The following is a 22,746-nucleotide window of genomic DNA, read 5'->3' as shown; positions in this document are numbered from 1 at the left end:
AGTTATGTGATCTATCCATCTAATCTTCAGCATTCTTCTGTAGCATCACATTTCGAAAGCTTCTATTCTCTTCTTGTACAAACTATTTATCTTCCATGTTTCACTTCCATACATGGCTACACTCCATACAAATACTTCCAGAAATGACTTCCTGACATTTAAATCTATACTTGATGTTAACAAATTTCTCTTCTTCAGAAACGCTTTCCTTGCCATTGCCAGTCTACATTTTATATCGTCTCTACTTCGACCATCATCAGTTATTGTGCTCCCCAAATAGCAAAACTCCTTTACTACTTTAAGTGTCTCATTTCCTAATCTAATACCCTCAACATCACCCAAGTTAATTCGACTACATTCCACTATCCTCGTTTTGCTTTTGTTGATGTTCATCTTATATCCTCCTTTCAAGACACTATCCATTCCGTTCAACTGCTCTTCCAAGTCCATTGCTGTCTCTGATAGAATTACAATGTCATCGGCGAACCTCAAAGTTTTTATTTCTTCTCCGTGGATTTTAATACCTACTCCGAACTTTTCTTTTGATTCCTTCACTGCTTGCTCAATATACAGATTGAATAATATCGGGGAGAGGCTACAACCCTGTCTCACTTCCTTCCCAACCACTACTTCCCTTTCATGTCCCTCGACTTTTATACCTGCCATCTGTTTTCTGTACAAATTGTAAATAGCCCTTCGCTCCCTGTATTCTACCCCTGCCACCTTCAGAATTTGAAAGAGTGTTCCAATCAACATTGTCAAACGCTTTCTCTAAGTCTACAAATGCTAGAAACGTAGGTTTGCCCTTCCTTAATCTAGTTTCTAAGATAAGTCAGTATTGCCTCACGTGTTCCAACATTTCTACGGAATCCAAACTGATCTTCCCCGAGGTCGGGTTCTACTAGTTTTTCCATTCGTCTGTAAAGAATTCGCGTTAATATTTTGCAGCGGTGACTTATTAAACTGATAGTTCGGTATTTTCACATCTGTCAACGAGTGCTGTCTTTGGGATTGGAATTATTAAATTCTTCTTGGAGTGTGAGGGTATTTCGCCTGTCTCGTACATCTTGCTCACCAGATGGTAGAGTTTTGTCAGGACTGGCTCTCCCAAGGCCGTCAGTAGTTCCAATGGAATGTTGTCTACTCCAGGGGCCTTGTTTCGGCTCAGGTCTTTCAGTGCTGTGCCAAACTCTTCACCCAGTAGCGTATCTCCCATTTCATCTTCATCTACATACTCTTCCATTTCTATAATATTGTCCTCAAGTACATCGCCCTTGTATAGACCCTCTATATACTCATTCCATCTTTCTGCTTTCCCTTCTTTGGTTAGAACTGTGTTCTATCTGAGCTCTTGATATTCATACAAGTGGTTCTCTTTTCTCGTAAGGTCTCTTTAATTTTCCTGTAGGCAGTATCTATCTTACCCCTAGTGATATAAGCCTCTACATCCTTACATTTGTCCTCTAGCCATCTCTGCTTAGCCATTTTGCTCTTCCTGTTGATCTCATTTTTGAGACGTCTGTATTCCTTTTTGCGTGCTTTATTTACTGCATTTTTATATTTACTCCGTTCATCAATTAAATTCAATATTTCTTCTGTTACCCAAGGATTTGTACTAGCCCTCGCGTTTTTACCTACTTGATCCTCTGCTGCCTTCACTACTTCATCCCTCAAAGCTACCCATTCTTCTTCCGCTGTATTTCTTTCCCCATTCCTGTCAATTGCTCCCATATGCTTTCCCTGAAACTCTGTATAACCTCTGGTTGCTTTAGTTTATCCATGTCCCATCTCCTTAAATTCCCACCTTTTTGCAGTTTCTTCAGTTTTAATCTACAGGTCATAACCTATAGATTGTGGTCAGAGACCACATCTGCCCCTAGAAATGTCTTACAATTTACAACCTAGTTCCTAAATCTCTGTCTTACCAATATATAATCTATCTGAAACCTGTCAGTATCTCCAGGCTTCTTCCATGTATACTGCCTTCTTTTATGCTTCTTGAACCAAGTGTAAGATATGATTAAGTTGTGCTGTGTGCAAAATTATACCAGGCGGCTTCCTCTCATTTCTTTGCCCCAGTCCATATTCACCTACTATGTTTCCTTCCCTCCCTTTTCCTACTACCGAATTCCACTCACCCATGACCATTAAATTTTCATCTGCCTTCACTATCTGAATAATTTCTTTTATTTGATCATACATTTCTTCAATTTCTTCGTCATCTGCAGAGCTACTAGGCATATAAACTTGTACTACTGTAGTAGGTGTGGGCGTCGTATCTATCTTCGCCACAATAATGCGTTCACTAAGCTGTTTGTAGGACCTTACCCGCATTCCTATTTTCCTATTCATTATTAAACCTACTCCTGCATTACCCCTATTTGATTTTGTGTTTATAACCCTGTAGTCACCTGACCAGAAGTCTTGTTCCTCCTGCCACCGAACTTCACTAATTCCCACTATATCTAACTTTAACCCATCCATTTCCCTTTTTAAATTTTCTACCCTACCTGCCCGATTAAGGGATCTGACATTCCACGCTCCGATCCGTAGAACGCCAGTTTTCTTTCTCCTGATAACGACATCCTCTTGAGTAGTCCCCGCCCAGAGATCCGAATGGGGGACTATTTTACCTCCGGAATATTTTACCCAAGAGGACGCCATCATCATTTAATCATACAGAAAAGCTGCATGCCCTCGGGAAAAATTACGGCCGAAGTTTCCCCTTGCTTTCAGCCGTTCGCAGTACCAGCACAGCAAGGCCGTTTTGGTTATTGTTCCAAGGCCAGATCAGTCAATAATCCAGACTGTTGCCCCTGCAACTACTGAAAAGGCTGCTTCCCCTCTTCAGAAACCACACGTTTGTTGGCCTCTCAACAGATACCCCTCTGTTGTGGTTGAACCTACGGTACGGCTATCTGTATCGCTGAGACACGCAAGCCTCCCCACCAACGGCAAGGTCCATGGTTCATGGGGGGGAGGTGGGAATGAATATTATCTGCAAAACAATGGATTGACCATGGGATCCCCAACATCAGGAACATTAGCCACCATTTTTAGCGATCATTTAAAAATCAGATATTTGAAAAGATAATCACAGTGGATGACATTATTTGTCTGGCAGATGAGATAAATGAAGAAAGAGATGAAGCCCAATCTGAATTCAACAAAGCACATCAGAACATAAAATACACACTTGAAAAAGAAAAAAGAAGATCAAATAAATTTTCTGGAGGTAACAATAATAAAAGAAAATGGCAAACATTCATTTATTATTTTCAGAAAACCAAAGCTCACACACACTATAATACATTCCACATCTAATCATCCACACAAAGACACATGTTATATAGATTAAACAGGATTCCACTCAGAAACTGTGAAAAAGAAATGAGTACAGACATACAAGTAGCTAGAAACGATGGGCATGACACAAATGTTGTACATAGACACAATCAAAAAATAAAAACACACATGAAAAACAAACACAACATACCCAGCATTTCCAGTATGGAAGAAAACTCACTAGCTGCAAACTAAGAAAGACACTCAACACTCATACACAATGACAACATCACACAGGAAAGAAGCAGATGGAACACTATGACTTATACACAGAGATTAACACACAAAATTGTAAACAAACTAAAGAAATAAGGCTTCCAAAGAGCATATAAGACTCTGCAAACCCTCCAGTCGAACTTATGAAAACCAACAACCAAGAGGGACAAATTTCTGGAGTCAGGAATATACAAACGTGAATGTGATGCAGTATACATGGGTATGACATGGAGGTATTTTAAAGCATGGAAGAAAGAACACATCAGGTGTCAGAAGCATGAAACAGACCATTCCAGAGCATTGAAAACACCACAGCCACCGTTATACAAACATGCAACAAGATATGAAAATAATCTGAATAAACAGTCATGAGAAATACCTTATACAAATGCAAGGAAATTTCCACATGCAGAAAGCTATTGCTGAAAACAAACATGTGATGAATGAGCAAACACAAATCAATACAGAATCTCTACTACACTTAATAAAAAATTAGAAGATAAAAATCATTTCTCTTCACACATACAGCCACACAGAAGGAAATTCATATCCTCTCTCTCTGTCTCTCTCTCTCTCTCTCTCTCTCTCTCTCTCTCTCTCTCTCTCTCTCTCCTCTCCTGATCACACACACAGACACAAACAAAATTATATATATAAAAAAAATCATACCAAGACAAGTGCCATTCCACACACACACACACACACACACACACACACACACACACACACACACACACACACACACACACACACACAGATAAATAGATATTACAAAATTACACTCTGTAGTTGGCAATAACATTCGCTCTTCGGCAATAACGTTGATAAAAACAAGTATTCAGTTCCTAGTGCTGTGAAGTCCGAGAAACAAAATTTGAAATCACAGTTATAAGAAGAAGAAAAGCGCCAAAATGGAACAAAAACACAACATGTAGAACAACATCCGTGGAACCTGTAAGTAGAATTTTAAATTGTTACCACATCATAGAAAAGGCAACTACCAGAACTGTTTATCACCTACATATACATGGTCCCAGAAAGTAAACTAAATACCCTACTGGCCATTGAAATTGCTACACCACGAAGATGACGTGCTACAGACGCGAAATTTAACCGACAGGAAGAAGATGCTGTGATATGCAAATGATTAGCTTTTCAGAGCATTCACACAAGAATGACGCCGGTGACGACACCTACAACGTGCTGACATGAGGAAAGTTTTCTCACATACAAAGAGCAGTTGACCGGCGTTGCCTGGTGAAACTTTGTTGTGATGCCTCGTGTAAGGAGGAGAAATGCGTACCATCACGTTTCCGACTTTGATAAAGGTAAGATTGTAGCCTATCGCGATTGCGGTTTATCGTATCGCGACATTGCTGCTCGCGTTGGTCGAGATCGAATGACTGTTAGCGGAATATGGTATCGGTGGGTTCAGGAGGGTAATACGGAACGCCGTGCTGGATCCCAACGGCCTCGTATCACTAGCAGTCGAGATGGCAAGCATCTTCTCCGCATGGCTGTAACGGATCGTGCAGCCACGTCTCGATCCCTGAGTAAACAGATGGGGACGTTTCCAAGACAACAACTATCTGCACGAACAGTTCGACGACGTCTGCAGCAGCATGGACTATCAGCTCGCATACCGTGGCTGCGGTTACCCTTGGCGCTGCATCACAGACAGGAGCGCCTGCGATGGTGTACTCAACGACGAACCTTTGTGCACGAATGGCGAAACGCCATTTTTTCGGATGAATCCAGGTTCTGTTTACAGCATCATGATGGTAGCATCCGTGTTTGGCGACATGGCGGTAAATGCACATTGTAAGTGTGTATTCGCCTTACTGGCGTATCGCCCGGCGTGATGGTATGGGGTGCCATTGGTTACACGTCTCGGTCACCTCTTGATCGCATTGACGGCACTTTGTACAGTGGACGTTACATTTCAGATGTGTTACGACCCGTGGCTCTACCCTTCTTTCGATCCCTGCGAAACCCTACTTTTCAGCAGGATAATGCACGACCGCATGTTGCAGATCCTGTGCGGTCCTTTCTGGATAGAGAAAATGTTCGACTGCTGCCCTGTCCAGCACATTCTCCAGATCTCTCACCAATTGAAAACGTCTGATCAATGGTGGCCGAGCAACTGGCTAATCACAACACGCCAGTCACTACTCTTTATGAACTGTGGTGTCGTGCTGAAGCTGCATGGGCAGCTGTACCTGTACACTCCATCCAAGCTATGTTCGACGCAATGCCCAGGCCTATATACGCCGTTATTACAGCCAGAGGTGGTTGTTCTGAGTACTGATTTCTCAGGATCTATGCTTCCAAATTGCGTGAAAATGTAATCACATGTCAGTTCTAGTATAATATATTTGTCCAATGAATACCTGTTTATCATCTGCATTTCTTCTTCGTGTAGCAATTTTAATGGCCAGTAGTGCAGTATAAACAAAAATATGTACATATTCCAGGCTTCTGAAGCTGTCTTGTAAAGAATAAAGGCGAAACACTTATGAAACGAAAATTGTGTTTCATTCTGTTGTAATTAGAAGGTCAAAAAGTAAAAATTATCAAGATGCCTTAATATTACACGCAACTGAAGATGGCAAGACTTCAAAAGTTGAAGATATCTCACACTGTGTTGTGAGGCCCGTTCTGTATTGAAACTGCAGATCAATTACAGTGTTGCCACTACCCAGATATCTGAATAAGAATATTAAATTAATAATAACAGTGAGTTGTGTCATTAGTAGTACAGAGGTAGTCTATAGTTTGAGTTTTATTATGAGTTCAAAATTTAGAAGATACGTCTTTGCCTGTCAACTGTCTTTCTTTTCTAAAACAATGGATCCAGGACCGACGCAAACCAGTGTCGATGATGAAGACGGCGCTGGTAGTCTATCTCTAGGTGTTTTGGGCACTACAGTAGAAACATAAATATTGACTTGACAGAGGGAGCCTTGAAATAATTTCGAAAACGCACCTGATTCCAGGCGGCGCAAGATAACTGAAGATACCTTGTGAAAATTCATGGCTAGTCCCGACCGGCAGCTACTCACGAAGTACCAGATATCAATATATTACTTATTGAATCCCTGCTTCCTGCTGTTCTAACGCAGCCGTGGAAATGCTAAGTGAAGTCCTGACGCGGGGTGGTGAAGTTATTGTAAACGTTCACCAGGACTCAACGTTTCACATTGACGTCAACAGAGTCAACCTGTTGATCGTTTTCCAGGTGGCAACAAACAAACCAGTGTACTGAATATTTCCGCAATATCCTTTCTTTCAGGAGTGCTAGTTCTGCAAGGTTTTCACGAAAGCTTCTGTAAAGTTTGGAAGGTAGGAGATGAGGCACTGGCAGAAGTAAAGCTGTGAGGACGGGGCGTGAGTCGTGCTTGGGTAGTTCAGTTGGCAGAGCACGTGCCCGCGAAAGACAAAAGTCCCGAGTTAGAGTCTCGGTCCGGCACACAGGATGTTTCAAACCAATGTATTGTTTAGCGATTCAGGTCCCCAGTCTAATACGCTTGCCATATCACAGCAACATCATTCGTTACAGGATGGCTAGGCCTTCGTCCTACAGCAACAACTGTGTGCGAGTAGTTACAGATAATGGAGATTCTGTGCATATTTTTATAGCAGTATTCATTACGTACAGAAAAGGACCACTTGTAAGTTTTACAAGTGGTTTCCAGTCGACAGTATAAAAACAAAACTTTTTTTACTCACGTTTCAAATAAATATTTTATTCTGAGATGCTTTTCCGTTGTTCCACCGCTTTACACATCCTTGCATTGTATTTAACTTTCCCTACAACATCGATAATAAATTATTTAATCAACTTAAGATTATCTATGAAAAATATTATGCCTGCTCGTATGTATGGAGGTTGGCTGTGTTGCCATATAGCAATATACGCTACCGTATACTAATCAGTAGAATCGCGAACTTCAGTGAAATGGAGTGATGATAGGCACAGGTCGGTAGAACAGTTCCGCGGTCGTTCGGCCGCCTGGTGCTGTCTTTGTGTTTGATGCGACTTGCGTTTCGATGATTGTATTATTATCAGTACAACACAAAACCCAGTCCCCGAGCGGCTGAAACCTCCTACCTGGGCCGGACGCGGTGGTCTCGCGGTTCTAGGCGTGCAGTCCGGAGCCGTGCGACTGCTACGGTCGCAGGTTCGAATCCTGCCTCGGGCATGGATGTGTGTGATGTCCTTAGGTTAGTTAGGTTTAAGTAGTTCTAAGTTCTAGGGGACTAATGACCACAGCAGTTGAGTCCCATAGTGCTCAGAGCCATTTTTGAACCTCCTACCTGGCTGGGAATCGAATCTGTGACCACGTGCTCCGTCAACTACTACATTATGAGCTACAGACAGAGTCTGGTAATATCCTATGATAACAGAACATCGTTAAGAGAACTATATCATTTACAATTTCGTTCCAGTTAACTAAATCTTAGCTTTTGTTTAAAATATCCAAAGTGATGTGATTACTGAAATACTCTTCTCATACAAGGTCGCAGCCTACATTTGTTGAGGTGGTACTGAAACCATCATAAAGTCTTTGCTTTTGACGGATGATTGCGGTTTTCCTGTTAATTCATGAAACGGGTCTACACTCATTCGAAAATACACTCCTGGAAATTGAAATAAGAATACCGTGAATTCATTGTCCCAGGAAGGGGAAACTTTATTGACACATTCCTGGGGTCAGATACATCACATGATCACACTGACAGAACCACAGGCACATAGACACAGGCAACAGAGCATGCACAATGTCGGCACTAGTACAGTGTATATCCACCTTTCGCAGCAATGCAGGCTGCTATTCTCCCATGGAGACGATCGTAGAGATGCTGGATGTAGTCCTGTGGAACGGCTTGCCATGCCATTTCCACCTGGCGCCTCAGTTGGACCAGCGTTCGTGCTGGACGTGCAGACCGCGTGAGACGACGCTTCATCCAGTCCCAAACATGCTCAATGGGGGACAGATCCGGAGATCTTGCTGGCCAGGGTAGTTGACTTACACCTTCTAGAGCACGTTGGGTGGCACGGGATACATGCGGACGTGCATTGTCCTGTTGGAACAGCAAGTTCCCTTGCCGGTCTAGGAATGGTAGAACGATGGGTTCGATGACGGTTTGGATGTACCGTGCACTATTCAGTGTCCCCTCGACGATCACCAGAGGTGTACGGCCAGTGTAGGAGGTCGCTCCCCACACCATGATGCCGGGTGTTGGCCCTGTGTGCCTCGGTCGTATGCAGTCCTGATTGTGGCGCTCACCTGCACGTCGCCAAACACGCATACGACCATCATTGGCACCAAGGCAGAAGCGACTCTCATCGCTGTAGACGACACGTCTCCATTCGTCCCTCCATTCACGCCTGTCGCGACACCACTGGAGGCGGGCTGAACGATGTTGGGGCGTGAGCGGAAGACGGCCTAACGGTGTGCGGGACCGTAGCCCTGCTTCATGGAGACGTTTGCGAATGGTCCTCGCCGATACCCCAGGAGCAACAGTGTCCCTAATTTGCTGGGAAGTGGCGGTGCGGTCCCCTACGGCACTGCGTAGGATCCTACGGTCTTGGCGTATATCCGTGCGTCGCTGCGGTCCGGTCCCAGGTCGACGAGCACGTGCACCTTCCGCCGACCACTGGCGACAACATCGATGTACTGAGGAGACCTCACGCCCCACGTGTTGAGCAATTCGGCGGTACGTCCACCCGGCCTCCCGCTTGCCCACTATACGCCCTCGCTCAAAGTCCGTCAACTGCACATACGGTTCACGTCCACGCTGTCGCGGCATGCTACCAGTGTTAAAGACTGCGATGGAGCTCCGTATGCCACGGCAAACTGGCTGACGCTGACGGCGGCGGTGCACAAATGCTGCGCAGCTAGCGCCATTCGACGGCCAACACCGCGGTTCCTGGTGTGTCTGCCGTGCCGTGCGTGTGATCATTACTTGTACAGCCCTCTCGCAGTGTCCGGAGCAAGTATGGTGGGTCTGACACACCGGTGTCAATGTGTTCTTTTTTCCATTTCCAGAAGTGTAGATAGATACAGTATTTTACGGACTGTAAGACGCACCTTAATTTTTAAGTAATTTATTTAAAAATACTATTTTTACCATTTTTATTATTAGATTGCAACGTTAGGGTGAAAAAAATTCTTAGTTTTTGCATCTGAATTGACTTTCAGAATTCCTTAAAAATCGTTATCTGAAGTTTCTTCTTTTTCTTCTCGTTCTTCCTGTTGTCCTCTTCATATGTAAGACTGTCTTCACTGCCATCAGGAGCGGCACTTCTTATGCCGCACTTATCGAAACATTTAACAGTAACGTCTTCTCTCACCCTAGAGCAAGACTAGGTCGTGATTTCAGTTCGCGTTTTATCCATGATCTATTTGTTCCATTCCTCTCTCATATACACTTTAAATGGTTTGTTTGTAAACCATTGCAACTGTGAAGTAAGTCCTCCCGGAATAACAGGAACCTCTGTATTTCCATGTCTCACTTTCTCTTTCACAGAATGTCTACTAAACTGATATCGCACAAGAAGAGAACTCTTGTTCAGTGAAGCTCCTTTCCTTCACTCACACACTCTGTTAATCCATAACTTCATACCAACCTCGTCCATGCAATCCTTGTCACGTACGTGAACAGAAAGACGTGATGGTATTTTGGAAGGTTTTGGGATTGTTTTGCGCTTAAAAATGTTGAGCGCAACATAAAAGGACAACGGTGTAGTGCATTTTTTCACATCCACTTGTAAGTAGGCTGTTTAGGTCATTTTTATTGGTAACAGCACGTAGCGCTCTGTATGAAAATTACTGGCTGTGCTGTGTGCAGTCTGTGGCTGGTTTGCATTGTTGGAATTTGCTATTGTAGTGCTGGGCAGTTGGCTGTTAACAGCACGCAGCGTTGCGCACTTGGAGGTGAGCCGCCAGCAGTGGTGGATGTGGGGAGAGAAATGGCGGAGTTTTGAGAGCGAATGATCTGGACGTGTGTCCATCAGAGGCAGTAAATTTTTGAGACTGGATGCCATGTGCTGCTATATATATTATGACTTTTGAACACTATTAAGGTAAATACATTGTTTGTTCTCTATCAAAATCTTTCATTTGCTAACTATGCCTATCAGTAGTTAGTGCCTTTAGTAGTTTGAATCTTTTATTTAGCTGGCAGTAGTGGAGCTCGCTGTATTGCAGTAGTTCGAGTAACGAAGATTTTTGTGAGGTAAGTGATTTGTGAAAGCTACAGGTTAATGTTAGTCAGGGCCATTCTTTTGTAGGGATTATTGAAAGTCAGATTGCGTTGAGCTAAAAATATTGTATGTCAGTTTAGTGTTAATAGCAATAGGTAAAGAACGAAATATGTGAGTACGTTCAGTTCTGCTCAGCTGTTTGAAAATCAAATAACGTAAGATATTTATCAGCACAATGATTCATGAAATTATTGTAAGGGGATTTTTCACACTGTTTTCACAGTTACAGTGTTAGCACCTTTCGTGGCAACAGTTCTATTACGTGACACATCAAATGTCAGAGGAGTTTGGTCCATGTTGGCTATCTGGGTTAGTTCCATCACCCTGGTTTTCTTTCGATGTTCAGTAGTAAAGCGATGGAAAGATAATATTTTCTCTTCATTCTCTTTTGGCTTTTCGTGAGATATTTAGGTTTTGGTTCACATGCTAAGCCCATGATTCTTTATAAACCTGTAACACCAACCTACTCCACCCTTAAAGCGTGTTAAGTTCCAATGTAGCACTACCTTATAAACGTGTATTTGAATCATTTTTGCGTTAATTCCAATACCATTTTGACGGTCTCCTTGAATCCATTTCAATACGTCATCATCTAGTTTTGGCCACTTTGCATTCACTCCGCTATTTGCACATTTTGTGTTCTTCATCTTGTTTACTAGCGAGCCTATCGCGAATGTTTTTTTTTTTCTGTTGGTGGAGTGCCGAAATGCCGCTCAGTTGGTCTGTTTCCATGCTATTCTGCAATATCTCAATTTATGGCTCCTTACAATGCTCCAGATGTAGCAGTTCACCAGTTATCACTACGATGTTGGGTACTAACAAAATTATTGTAGTGTTATCGATAGCACAAATCGCTTTCAGCTCAAGTTCACTGGCGCCGTAGACTGAAATGGCGCATCATTTTCCACACAGTGGGAGGGAGACGGCGTTACCAAGCTCGTGACTCCGCGCAACTCACGTTTGTCGCATCGCTGCACTGTTGCTACCAGATGAATCCAATATCGCCAGGTAGAGGTAGGTTTCCCGCGGCATCGAATATATGGCCGTTTTTCAGACTGGCGGGAATTTTAAATCAAACAATGGTCATTTTTATATTAATTTCGAGTATAAGACGATCCTGAATTTTGGAGGCAATTTTTCGAAGAAAAAGTGTAGTATTCTACCTAGTGGCAGTTCTGTGTCTTCGTGTGGAGAATTTCTGATGCCAATGTTTCCTGTCTTCAGATTCTTCCTTCAGTCTGCTGTATCTCTTTTCGTGTGTCATGTCATCCAAAAGTTGAATTCTTCTTCTTCCTCCTCGTCCCAGCGCTCCTGTAACGGCCCCCCGTGTCTCAGTGTGCGTCCGATCCAGTTGGCCCTCCTCTGAAGAATTGTATTCAGAGTGTCTCTCTTTCCTCCTACTCTTGTCACTACATTTTTATTCCTCACCCGATGTTGTTGTTGTTGTTGTTGTTGTTGTGGTCTTCAGTCCTGAGACTGGCTTGATGCAGTTCTCAATGCTTCCCTATCCTCTGCAAGCTTCTTCATCTGCCAGTACTTACTGCAACCTACATCCTTCTGAAGCTGCTTAGTGTATTCATCTCTTGGTCTCCCTCTATGATTTTTGCCCTCCACGCTGCCCTCCAATGCTAAATTTGTGATCTCTTGATGCCTCAGAACATGTCCTAATAACCGGTCCCTTCTTTTTGTCAAGTTGTGCCACAAACTCCTCTTCTCCCCAATTCTATTCAATTCTTCATCATTAGTTATGTGATCTATCCATCTGAGCTTCAGCATTCTTCTGTAGCACCACATTTCGAAAGCTTCTATTCTCTTCTTGTCCAAACTACACTCCTGGAAATTGAAATAAGAACACCGTGAATTCATTGTCCCAGGAAGGGGGAACTTTATTGACACATTCCTGGGGTCAGATACATCACATGATCACACTGACAGAACCACAGGCACATAGACACAGGCAACAGAGCATGCACAGTGTCGGCACTAGTACAGTGTATATCCACCTTTCGCAGCAATGCAGGCTGCTATTCTCCCATGGAGACGATCGTAGAGATGCTGGATGTAGTCCTGTGGAACGGCTTGCCATGCCATTTCCACCTGGCGCCTCAGTTGGACCAGCGTTCGTGCTGGACGTGCAGACCGCGTGAGACGACGCTTCATCCAGTCCCAAACATGCTCAATAGGGGACAGATCCGGAGATCTTGCTGGCCAGGGTAGTTGACTTACACCTTCTAGAGCACGTTGGGTGGCACGGGATACATGCGGACGTGCATTGTCCTGTTGAAACAGCAAGTTCCCTTGCCGGTCTAGGAATGGTAGAACGATGGGTTCGATGACGGTTTGGATGTACCGTGCACTATTCAGTGTCCCCTCGACGATCACCAGAGGTGTACGGCCAGTGTAGGAGGTCGCTCCCCACACCATGATGCCGGGTGTTGGCCCTGTGTGCCTCGGTCGTATGCAGTCCTGATTGTGGCGCTCACCTGCACGGCGCCAAACACGCATACGACCATCATTGGCACCAAGGCAGAAGCGACTCTCATCGCTGAAGACGACACGTCTCCATTCGTCCCTCCATTCACGCCTGTCGCGACACCACTGGAGGCGGGCTGCACGATGTTGGGGCGTGAGCGGAAGACGGCCCAACGGTGTGCGGGACCGTAGCCCAGCTTCATGGAGACGTTTGCGAATGGTCCTCGCCGATACCCCAGGAGCAACAGTGTCCCTAATTTGCTGGGAAGTGGCGGTGCGGTCCCCTACGGCACTGCGTAGGATCCTACGGTCTTGGCGTGCATCCGTGCGTCGCTGCGGTCCGGTCCCTGGTCGACGGGCACGTGCACCTTCCGCCAACCACTGGCGACAACATCGATGTACTGTGGAGACCTCACGCTCCACGTGTTGAGCAATTCGGCGGTACGTCCACCCGGCCTCCCGCTTGCCCACTATACGCCCTCGCTCAAAGTCCGTCAACTGCACATACGGTTCACGTCCACGCTGTCGCGGCATGCTACCAGTGTTAAAGACTGCGATGGAGCTCCGTATGCCACGGCAAACTGGCTGACACTGACGGCGGCGGTGCACAAATGCTGCGCAGCTAGCGCCATTCGACGGCCAACACCGCGGTTCCTGGTGTGTCCGCTGTGCCGTGCGTGTGATCATTACTTGTACAGCCCTCTCGCAGTGTCCGGAGCAAGTATGGTGGGTCTGACACACCGGTGTCAATGTGTTCTTTTTTCCATTTCCAGGAGTGTATTTATCGTCCATGTTTCACTTCCATACATGGCTACACTCCATACAAATACTTTCTGAAACGACTTCGTGATACTTAAATCTATACTCGATGTTAACAAATTTCTCTTCTTCAAAAACGCTTTCCTTGCCATTGCCAGTCTACATTTTATATCCTCTCTACTTCGACCATCATCAGTTATTATGCTCCCCAAATAGCAAAACTCATTTACTGCTTTAAGTGTCTCATTTCCTAATCTAATTCCCTCAGCATCACCCGACTTAATTCGACTACATTCCATTATACTCGTTTTGCTTTTGTTAATGTTCATCTTATATCCTCCTTTCAAGACACTGTACATGTCGTTCAACTGATCTTCCAAATCGTTTGCTCTCTCTGACAGAATTGCAATGTCATCGACGAACCTCAAGCTTTTTATTTCTTCTCCATGGATTTTAATACCTACTCCGAACTTTTCGTTTCTTTCCTTTACTGCTTGCTCAATATACAGATTGGATAACATTGGTGGGAGGCTACAACCCTGTCTCAATCCCTTCCCGACCAATGCTTCCCTTTCATGCCCCTCGACTCTTATAACTGCCATGTGGTTTCTGTACAAATTGTAAATAGCCTTTCGCTCCCTGTATTTTACTTCTGCAACCTTTAGAATTTGAAGGAGAGTATTCCAATCAACATTGTCAAAAGCTTTCTCTAAGTCTACAAATGCTAGAAACGTAGGTTTGCCCTTCCTTAATCTAGTTTCTAAGATAAGTCAGTATTGCCTCACGTGTTCCAACATTTCTACGGAATCCAAACTGATCTTCTCCGAGGTCGGATTCTACAAGTTTTTCCATTCGCTGTAAAGAATTCGTGCTAGTATTCTGCAGCTGTGACTTATTAAAGTGATAGTTCGGTAATTTTCACATCTGTCAACACCTACTTTCTTTGGGATTGGAATTATTATATTCTTCTAGAAGTCTGAGGGTATTTCCCCTGTCTCATACATCTTGCTCACCAGATTTTTGTCAGGACTGGCTCTCCCTAGGCCGTCAATAGTTGTAATGGAATGTTGTCTACTCCTGGGGCCTTGTTTCGACTCAGATCGTTCAGAGCTCTGTCAAAGTCTTGACGCGGTATCGTGTCTCCCATTTCATCTACATCTACATCCTCTTCCATTTCCATAATGTTGTCCTCAAGTACATCACCATTGTATAGACTCTCTATATACTCCTTCCACCTTTCTACTTTCCCTTCTTTGCTTAGAACTGGATTCCCATCTGAGCTCTTGATATTCATACAAGTGGTTATCTTTTCTCCAAAGGTGTCTTTAATTTTCCTGTAGGCAATATCTATGTTTCCCCTAGTGAGATAAGCCTCTACATCCTCACAATTGTCCTGTACCCATCCCTGCTTAGCCATTTTGCACTTCCTGTCGATCTCATTTTTGAGACGTTTATATTCATTTTCCTCACGGGTTAGGTCCACTTGATCTTCTCCGTTCTCCTCCAGCGCCACATTTCAAAACTTTCAAGGTTTTTTTTGTTTTCTTTTTTCTCATGATCCACGTCTCTGCTCCGTAAAATGCTCCAGATGTAGCACTTCACCAATTTCTTCCTTAATTCCAAACCTAATTTGCTGGTCAGCAGATTCCTCTTTCTACTGCATGGAGTTTCGGCCATAGCGATTCTAGCCCTAATTTCACTGCTGCATTGGGCATCCTTTGTCCCTAAATTTCCCAAGTACTTTAACTGTTTCACATCCTCCAGTTCTCGATTTTCAATGGTTATCCTCAAAGGCTTCTCCCTCTTCGATAGCCGCATCACTTTCGGTTTTTCGATGTTGATTTCCATGCCGTTGTAATATCTCTTTACATTCGATGAATTATTCTGGTACAATTCTACCGTTGAATGACGTTTACTAATTTTCTATCTTCATACTCGCAGAATCCATGCGCAATGTAGTTTCATACAATAGCTATGCCATAAGCGCATGATTATTCTTTGTAGTACTCTCTCTGGTGGTTGTTAGAAAAAAAGCTTCCGAGATTCTCTTCGTGCCGATTAGCCTGAGCATTGTTTGAAGAATTGTAATCTGAATATTGAGATTTATGACAAAAGATAACGGATACGAAATTGTACGATTAAAAGGGAAATAAATATTTACATTATTTGACATTTGAGAATTAATGATATTCATCCATAGTCCGCAGCTCGTGGTCGTGCGGTAGCGAGTTCGATTCCCGGCTGGTTCAGGGATTTTTTCTGCCTCGTGATGACTGGGTGTCGTGTGATGTCCTTAGGTTAGTTAGGTTTAAGTAGTTCTATGTTCTAGGGGGCTGAGGACCATAGATGTTAAGTCCCATAGTGCTCAGAGCCATTTCAACCATATTCATCGATATATTGCGTATTTGTTAATCAGAAGGGAACTTCCAAAAGACTGGATACGAACCTGCTCCAAGAGCTCCATTACTTCTTCGGAAGGTTAAACTTCATCAAAGCCAAATATCCGCGTGATCTGAGGTTTGCCGACTGATTATACAACGCTCTTAAAAATACGAGGCATTTTATTTGTACAGATTAGCAGACTGCCGCAAAGCACGAGCCTGCAGAGAAGAAGAATCATCGCCTGATTTCATTCTAACAAGTAAAATTTGTGAATCATTTTGAGTGACTGATTTATGACTTTGTTTCCTAATATGCTCGAACGAATTGAGAACTACGTAATTTCATAGATAGGAGGAAAAATTACACCGTATGTCCTGCCGTCTTATAGTCTGTAAAATACGGTAATCTACGATCTTTCCCACGAACCTACGAACAGTGTCACGGACGCTCCTTTCAGCAGCCGCGAACGGAGGAGCGGATTGAGTCCTAAACCATTCTTAACGTTTTCGTAAACGAAATAAGCAGACGCTGCCTGCCTCTTCCTGCCTACGTCCACAGGGTCTGGCGACTATCGCTGCGGTGCGGCCTTCTGATGCCGCGGTTTCGCCCGCCGCTGTGCATCGACCGTGTTAAAACAGACTGTCGCGGCCCGCCACCTGCGTGAACAATGCAGGCGCCACCGTGTGGGCTGCGGCGGCGCCGCAGTCGCCAGCCGCGTGGGCGGCGGCTGTCCGGCGAGGCACGGCCCGGCGCTGTCGCCGCCGTCATTGGCCGTCACCTCCTACAGCGAGCGCAGTTTGCTAATCCGCCGTCATCTTCCCACCGCCGGTGTCCTGCAGCCGCTCCGATGCAGTTTTCATCGGGGCGGCTACACGCGCGCTGCGCGGAACACGCCACTGCTGTCTGTGAAAATGGCTTCAGGCAAGCCTTTGAAATCAACTTTGTGTACCGTTCACCTCTGAAATAATTTATTGACCGAAGTGAAACGACGAGAGTTTCGCGGCCTTTTAGTCGTCTTTTATTCACCGATCTTCGACTTACGATCGCTGATGGTTTCTCTCTGACATTTTTAACCTGGATTTCAGCAACTATTCCTACATAATCTTACGAGGAGGACTTTATACCTTTAAAAAATGTTATAAATTTATTGAAAGAAGATACAGAGCTGGGTTTAATCTTATTTTGTAGGGAAACATATTAAGAATTTTAACTCAAACTGGAGATGTTATATGTGGCTGCTTTTGGTTATCATGCACAAGTCTCATCGGAAGTCAGTTTCGTCCCAAACTTGGTGCAGCATTACAGGTGTAACTTGCTCACTGCCGGCGTAAATTCTTGCTCTAAGTTCAGACAGAGAGGCCGGCACAGGAGGTACAAACACGATATCCTTGATGAATCCCCATAAACATTTGCGTGGCGTAAGGTGTGGGGAACGTTGGGTCTATGCAGTTGGCGCAACACGGCCAATCCATTGACCTGGAAAGCGGTCAGTGAGAAAATCCCGGACGTCAGAAAGGTAGAAGGGTGTTGCACCATCTTCCATGAAGTAAACGTTTCGTTCTCGGTCATCCTCATCGACCTGTGGTATCAAAAATTGTAACACGTCCAGGTACAGTATTCCGTTGATGGTGCTCTCACGGAAAAATAGGGGCCGTACACCTTGTTCTTGCTCGATGAAAAAAAAAAAAAAAATAAAGTTAGAGCTACGACGAACATGTTGCAATGTTAGATGTGGTTTTTCTCTGCCCCAAATCCTACAGTATGTGTGTTAACCTTGCCACTTAAGTGAAGACTCGACTCGTTAGGGAAGAGTATTTTGTCCAAGAAATGTTCATCCTCACGTAATCGATTTAGCTAATCTGCACAGAAGTTATTCCGAGCAATTTTATCAGTGTCTTTTATTGCTTGTACGATCGTCAATCTGCACGATTTCAAATGCAAACGGTTTCTCAACACAGGCCAAACAGTCGTACGTGGGATTTGCAGTTCGCGAGATGCACGCCGGGTCTATTTCATAGGGCTGTTGTCAAAATGTTGTCTCAGTCCCTCAATGGCGTCGTCAGATGTGCTCGAACGACCTGATGATTTCCCATGTGTTACCTAGAACCCTGTTTCTACAAAACATTTATGCCACTCATAAATTGTAGGCCCACTAGAAGGTTCTTTAGCGTACTTGGTACGGAAATTACGCTGATCTTTTCGCCGGCTTCGATTCTTCTAACCAAAACACACAGCTAGCACTCTCGCGTCCAGTGAAGACAGAAATACTCAACGCAACTGCCGCTAGCGCTCCTTACGATGCGATTAAACACTAGCGAACTACGCAAAACAAAACTTCATGTAATTCTCTACAAATTGACACTAAAATCACCTCTGTGGGTATTGTTGTTGTTGTGGTGTTCAGTCCTGAGACTGGTTTGATGCAGCCCTCCACGCTACTCTATCCTGTGCAAGCTGCTACATCTCTCAGTATCTTCTGCAACCTACATCCTTCTGAATCTGCTTAGTGTATTCATCTCTTCGTCTCCCTCTACGATTTTGACCCTCCACTCTGCCCTCCAATGCTAAATTTGTGATCCCTTGATGCCTCAGAACATGTCATACCAACCGATCCCTTCTTCTAGTCAAGTTGTGCTACGAACTCCTCTTCTCCCCAGTTCTGTTCAATATCTCCTCATTAGTTATGTAATCTACCCATCTAATCTTCAGCATTCTTCTGCAGCACCACATTTCGAAAGCTTCTATTCTCTTCTTGTCCAAACTATTTATCGTCCATGTTTCACTTCCATACATGGCTACACTCCATACATATACTTCAGAAAAGACTTCCTCACACTCAAATCTACACTCGATGTTAACAAATTTCTCTTCTTCAGAAACGCTTTCCTTGCCATTGCCAGTCTACATTTTATATACTCTCTACTTCGACCATCATCAGTTATTTTGCTCCCCAAATAGCAAAATTCATTTACTGCTTTAAGTGTCTCATTTCCTAATCTAATTCCCTCTACATCACCCGACTTAATTCGACTACATTCCATTATCCTACTTTTGTTTTTATTAATGTTCATCATTTATCCTTCTTTCAAGACACTGTCCATTCCGTTCAGCTGCTCTTCCAAGTCCTTTGCTTTTCCTGAGAGAATTACATTGTCGTCGGTGAACCTAAAAGTTTTTATTTCTTATCCATGGATTTTAATTCCTACTCCGAATTTTTCTCTTTTTTTTCCTTTACTGCTTGCTCAATATACAGATTGAATAACATTGGGGAGAGGCTACAACCCTGTCTCACTCACTTCCCAACCACTACTTCCCTTTCATGTCCCTCGACTTTTATAATTGCCATCTGGTTTCTGTACGAATTGTAAATAGCTTTTCTCTCCCTGTATTTCACCTCTGCCACTTTCAGAAACTGAAAGAGAGTATTCCAGTCAACATTGTCAAAAGCTTTCTCTACGTCTACAAATGCTAGAAACGTAGGTTTGCCTTTCCTTAATCTAGCTTCCAAGATAAGTCAGTATTGCCTCACGTGTTCCAATATTGCTACGGAATCCAAACTGATCTTCCACGAGGTTAGCTTCTACGTTTTTCCATTCGTCTGTAAAGAATTGTTGGTATTTTGCAGCTGTGACTTATTAAACTGATAGTTCGGTATTTTCACATCTGTCAACGCCTGTTTTCTTTGGGATTGGAATTATTATATTCTTCTTGAAGTCGGAGGGTATTTCGCCTGTCTCATACATCTTGCTCCCCTGATGGTAGAGTTTTTTCAGGACTTCCTCTCCCAGGGCTATCAGTAGTTCTAATGGAATGTTGTCTACTCCTGTGGCCTTGTTTCGACTCAGGTCTTTCAGTGCTCTGTCAAACTCTACACGCGGTATCGTGTCTCCCATTTCATCATCATCTACATCCTCTTCTATTTCCATAATATTGTCCTCAAGAACATCGCCCTTGTATAGACCCTCTATATACTCCTTCCACCTTTCTGCTTTCTACTTTCCCTTCTTTGCTTAGTACTGGGTTTCCATGTGTGCTGTTGATATTCATGCAAGTCGTTCTCTTTTCTCCAAAGGTCTCTTTAATTTTCGTGTAGGGATTATCTACCTTACCCTTAGTGATATGTGCCTCTACATACTTACATTTGTCCTCTAGCCATCCCTGCGTAGCCATTTTGCACTTCCTGTCGATCTTATTTTTGAGACATTTATATTCCTTTTTTGCTGCTTCATGTACTGCATTTTTGTATTTTATCCTTTCATCAAATAAATTCAGTATCTCTTCTGTTACCCAAGAATTTCTATTAGCCCTCAACTTTTTACCTACTTGATCCTCTGCTAAGTTCATTATTTCATCTCTCAAAGCTACCCATTCTTCTTCTACTGTATTTCTTTCCCCCATTCTTGTCATTCGTTCACTAATGGTCTCCCTGAAGCTCTCTACAACCACTGGTTCTTTCAGTTCATCCAGATCCCATCTTCTCAATTTCCCACCTTTTTGCAGTTTCTTCAGTTTTAATCTACATTTCATAACCTATAGATTGTGGCAGAGTGCACACCTAGCTCTGGAAATGTCTTACAATTTAAAACCTGGTTCCTAAATCTCTGTCTTACCATTATATAATATGAGACCTTCTAGAATCTCCAGGATTCTTCGATGTATACAACCTTCTTTTTTGATTCTTGAACGAAGTGTTAGCTATGATTAAGTTATGCCCTGTGCAAAATTCTACCAGACGGCTTCCTCTTTCATTTCTTACCACCAATCCATATTCACCTACTATGTTTCCTTCTCTCGCTATTCTACTATCGAATTCCAGTCATCTATGACTTAAATTTTTGTCTCCCTTCACTATCTGAATAATTTCTTTTATCTCGTCATACATTTCTTCAATTTTTTCGTCATTTGCAGAGCTAGCTGGCACAAACTTCTACTACTGTAGTAGGCGTGGACTTCGTGTCTATCTTGGCCACAATAATGCGTTCACTATGCTGTTTGTAGTAGCTTACCTGCTCTCCTATTTTTTATTCATTATTAAACTTACTCCTGCATTACCCCTATTTGATTTTGTATTCATAACCCTGTATTCACTTGACAAAAAGTCTTGTTCACCCTGCCACCGAACGTCGCTAATTCCCACTATATCTAACTTTAACCTATCCATTTCCCTTTTTAAATTTACTAACCTAACTGCCCGATTAAGGGATCTGGCATTCCACGCTCCGATCCGTAGAACGGCAGTTTTCTTTCTCCTGATAACAACGTCCTCTTGAGTAATCCCTGTCCGGAGATCCGAATGGGGGACTATTTTACCTCCGGAATTTTTTACCCAAGAGGACGCCATCGACATTTAACCATATATTAAAGCCCTCGGTAAAAATTACGGCTTTAGTTTCCGCTTGCTTTCAGCCGTTCGCAGTACAAGCACAGCAAGGCCGTTTTGGTTATTGTTACAAGGCCAGATCAGTCAATCATCCAGACTGTTGCCCCTGCAACTACTGAAAAGGCTGCTGCCCCTCTTCAGGAACCACACGTTTGTCTGGCCTCTCAACTGATACCCCTCCGTTGTGGTTGCACCTACGGTACGGCTCTCTGTATCGCTGAGACACGTAAGCCTCCCCAACAACGGCAAGGTCTATGGTTGATGGGGGAGGGGGGGGGAGGGCTCTAGGCATTATGAATTGATTTATATGAATTGTCAAAGTTCTTAAGTCCTTTTAGAAGCACCCTGTATTACACAGGAAGACGTGCTGAGGATCTGCTATTGATGCAAAGACTGTCTGTTGACCCTGCTCGTAAATGAATGTCATGTATTGTGTAAAAAACCATGACAGTAGCTTCGACAAGGAAGGAGAGTGTATCCTGACGTTCCATGCTGCAGCGAACGACCATCGGAGGTAGCAAGGGTAGAGCCACAGCAGCAAGGACCACGGTCAAACGCTTGGACGTTGGCGCGCCAGGCACACACAACACGTGGCCACCAACGCGACTCCTGCTCACCACCGGCAATGGAGGGTGAAGCTTTGACAGTGAGCCGCTCGTTGTGGCGAAAAGTCAGAAAAATCATCAAACAAACGTCAGCGGAAGAACCAGATATGGAAGTCACCAGGCAATTTGTCGAAGAGTTCCACTGCTGTTCAGTTATACTATCGGAGGTAAATCACTGAAAGCATGTCTATGAGTAACCGTTACGAACGCTATGAAGTACAGTTACCACAGAAAAGTAGCTGTACGAATTGCAGGCTAAGAGAGAAGAATGTTCAGGAATTTTAGCCTCGAAGGAAGTGGCTTAGAAAACACTCCTT

This window comes from Schistocerca gregaria, chromosome 3 (genome assembly GCF_023897955.1).
Source record: "Schistocerca gregaria isolate iqSchGreg1 chromosome 3, iqSchGreg1.2, whole genome shotgun sequence".
Classification (NCBI taxonomy): Eukaryota; Metazoa; Arthropoda; class Insecta; order Orthoptera; family Acrididae; genus Schistocerca; species Schistocerca gregaria.
This window is presented reverse-complemented; position numbering follows the sequence as displayed.